The sequence below is a fragment of the Panthera tigris genome, chromosome A3 (assembly GCF_018350195.1).
Source record: "Panthera tigris isolate Pti1 chromosome A3, P.tigris_Pti1_mat1.1, whole genome shotgun sequence".
Lineage (NCBI taxonomy): Eukaryota > Metazoa > Chordata > Mammalia > Carnivora > Felidae > Panthera > Panthera tigris.
This window is the reverse complement of record NC_056662.1, coordinates 118,555,507-118,559,278: the sequence shown is the minus strand read 5'-3', so window position 1 is coordinate 118,559,278 and position 3,772 is coordinate 118,555,507. Positions and strand designations below refer to the sequence as shown.

The 3,772-nt window shown below is 45.3% G+C and overlaps 1 pseudogene; it reads right to left on the bottom strand.

Annotated features, from left to right (window-relative positions):
* Positions 1 to 470: 470 nt before the first annotated feature.
* LOC102965897 lies at positions 471 to 1,449 on the bottom strand (annotated as a pseudogene).
* Between the last annotated feature and the right edge of the window lie 2,323 nt (positions 1,450 to 3,772).

Genomic DNA, 3,772 nt, shown 5'->3' with positions numbered 1-3,772 from the left:
TGATCTCACGGTCTGTGAGTTCGAGCCCCACGTCAGGCTCTGTGCTGACAGCTCAGAGCCTGGAGCCTGTTTCAGATTCTGTGTCTCCCTCTCTCTCTGCCCCTCCCCTGTTCACGCTCTGTCTCTCTCTGTCTCAAAAATAAATAGACGTTTAAAAAAAAAAAATTAAAAAAAAATCAAATGAATACTTGTAGGCGCGCCTGGGTGGCTTAGTTGAGCATCAGCTCTTGCCTCTGGCTCAGGTCGTGACCCCAGGGTCGTAGGATTGAGCATTGGGCTCCACACTGAATATGGAGCCTACGTAGGATTCTCGCTTTCTCTCTCTCCCCCTCCCTCCCTTCCTCTGTCACTCTTTTCTGCTCACTTGCATTTTCTCTCTCTGTCTCTAAAATAGTAAAAAAGAAAATGTCATTGCCAATCCACTGTACGTACTATAGGGGGAAAAAAAAAGCATAGCTTGAGATTGATTTTTCTGTTAAGTCATTCACTTTAGTAGACCAGTCCCAGTGACCATCTGAAGTATATGAAACTCAAAGACTTACAGGCTCTTCAGCTCTTCCTCAGACTCTGGTTGCTACTGGTCACTAATACTGTCAAAGATGGACTTTCAGACACATCTTTCCTAAGGTTCAAAAATGGCACCTGGGTGGCTCAGTCGGTTAAGCCTCTGACTCTTGATTAAGGCTCAGGTCATGATCTCACAGTTCGTGGGCTCAAGCCCTGAGTTGGGATTCTCTCCCTTTCTGCCCCTCCCCTGCTCATGCACACGTGCACTCCTGTGAAGGATCTCTCTCAAGCCTTTGTTTTCTTGTTCAAGTTGAAATATTTGTTCCAGTACCTTGCACCCCTGTTGCTTATCGGTTTCAATGGCTTTCCTCATTACTGCCGTCATTTCCGTTATCTGATCAACATGCAGTTGGAATTTCTGATTTGCTTCCAAGTGCCTCCTCTCCGGTCCATGTTGAGATGTTTCAAAGATGTGTCAGGATGCATCAAGGAAGACTCCAGAGCTGTTACAACAACCCATGTCAGTCTGGGAGTGCTGCTCTTTTGACTTCATCATTATATCCAGGTCATCTTTTTTGCTAGCCGTTAGCAGTCTAACTATGGACGTTCTTCCAGGGATGTATGCAATTCTTTGTTCTTTGGTTGTACTTCTCTGATTTGTCTGCTTTCTTGCTGGATTCCCATAACCAACGCGGACTGTGGCCGATGTCTTGCAACTTCGTTAAGCTCTCGAGTTTCTTCCTGATCCTGCTCATCACGTCTGCTCACTTGTTGAGAGCGGTGGTTTGCTCGGTCGGAGATTCTGCTGCGTCATCATGATCTCTCAGTCTTTCAGCAAGCGCATCAGCATCAGTGAGTGCCTTGTCAGTTGTGCAACTCATTTCTAAAGGAGTATTCTGGTCTCCCTCCCCTGCAGCCATCAGCTGTGGTGTTAGGACTCAGCCTCTGCTAACTGGGGCCCACGCGCCCAAGGGAAGAGACTCCTCTCGCCTGTTCAGCTTCTTCAGCGAGCAGATGCAGAACCCAGCAGAGGCAGTCAGTGGAGGGGCGGCTGGAGGGGGCAGCAGGGCTGAGCCCCATCCACTGGCCCAAGGAGAACCTTCTGGAGATAAGTTGGTTTTTGTTTAAGCCCAGAAATAAATCTGATGTGGTCCAATGATTTTTGGCAAGAGTGCTAAGACCGTTCAATGGAGAAAGGACAGTCTTGTCCGCAAATGGTGTTGGGAAAATGGGCCACCTGCAAAAGAATGAAAGTTGGACCCTTACCTTACACCATGTACAAAAATTAACTCAAAGTGGATCGAAGACCTAAACATAAGAGCTAAGTTGATAAACTTCTTAGAAGAAAACAGGAAAAGCTACATGACATTAGATTTGGCAATACTTTCTTGGCCGTGACACCAAAAACACTGGCAACAACAACAACTAAATAGGTTGGACTTCATCAAAATTAAAAATTTCTGTGCATCAAAGGGCAACCTATTGGAGAAAATATTTGCAAGTCATATATCTGATAATATCCAGAACATACAAAGAACTCTTACAACAACCAAGAAATAACCCAGTTTAAAAATGGGCAAAGGATTGGGGCGCCTGGGTGGCTCAGTCGGTTGAGCGGCCGACTTCAGCTCAGGTCATGATCTCGTGGTCCGTGAGGGCTGTGAGTTCAAGCCCCGCGTCGGGCTCTGTGCTGACAGCTCAGAGCCTGGAGCCTGTTTCGGATTCTGTGTCTCCCTCTCTCTGACCCTCCCCTGTTCATGCTCTGTCTCTCTCTGTCTCAAAAAAATAAATAAATATTAAAAAAAAAATGGGCAAAGGATTTAAATAGGCGTTTCTCTAAAAAATATATACAAATGACCAATAAGCACATGAAAAGATGTTCAATATCACTAGCCAACTAGTCCAACATCATTAATCAAAACTACACCGAGATACCACCTCACATCCATCAGGATATCTGTTATCAAAAAAACCAGAAAATAGGGGCACCTGGGTGGCTCAGTCTATTGAGCATCTGGCTTCGGCTCAGGTTATGATCTTGTAGTTTGTGAGTTCAAGCCCCGCGTCGGGCTCCGTGCTGACAGGTCAGAGCCTAGAGCCTGCTTCTGAATCTGTGTCTCCCTCTGTGCCCCTTCCCTGCTCGCTCGCTCGCTTGCTCTCTCTCTCTCAAAAATAAATAATATTCAAAAAAAAAAAAAACAACACAGAAAATAGCACACGGTGGTGAGGATGTAAGAGAAACCAGAGCCTTTGTACGCTGTTGGTGGGAATATAAAATGGTCCAGCTGCTATGGGAAACAGTATGATCGTTCCTCAAAAGATTAAAAATAGAATTATTATATGATCTAGCAACTCCATGTCTAGGTACGTACCCCAAAGAATTGAAAGCAGGGATTTGTGCACCCACATTCATCGTGGCATTATTCACAATAGCCAATAGGGGAAAGCGACCCGAATGTGCATTGACAGCTGAATGTGTATACACACGGTAGAGTACTATGCAGCCTTAAAAAGGGAGGCAATCCTGTCACGTGCTACAACATGGATGAACCTTAAGTGAAATAAACCCGTCACAAAAGGACAAACACTGTATGGTTCTACTTATATAAGGTATACAAAATAGTCACCTTCGTTGAGACAGGAAGTAGAATGGTGGTTACCAGGGACTGGAGTGGGGGGAATGGGGAGTTGCCGAATAGGTATAGAGTTTCAGTTTTGAAAGATGAGTTCTGGAGATTGGTCGCACAGCACTGTGAACGTACCTTCCACTATGCAACTGTACGCTTGGTTAAAGTGGTAAATTTTCTGTGTTTCACCACAAAAAAATTTTCTTAGTGTTACGTTGATCACATTCAGAGTAGAAGTTACCTCTGGGCGGGAGGCAGTGGGATCGGATTGGAGAGGGCTTTCGTGGCGTCTCTGAAGTTCTAGGTCTGCAGTTAGGTCACGTTCACCCAACTTTACGTAAGTTACATGGTATTTCTAAACATTCTTTTTTTTATATTAAATATAATGTATTGTCAGATTGGTTCCCATACAACACCCAGTGCTCATCCCAACAGGTGCCCTCCTCAGTGCGCATCACCCACTTTCCCCTCTCCCCACCCCCCACCCACCCTCAGTTTGTTCTCAGTGTTTAAGAGTCTCTTATGGTTTGCCTCCCTCCCTCTCTGTAACTTTTTTTCGCCCTTCCCCTCCCCCATGGTCTTCTGTTGAGTTTCTCAGGATCCACATATGAGTGAAAACATATGGTATCTGTCTTTCT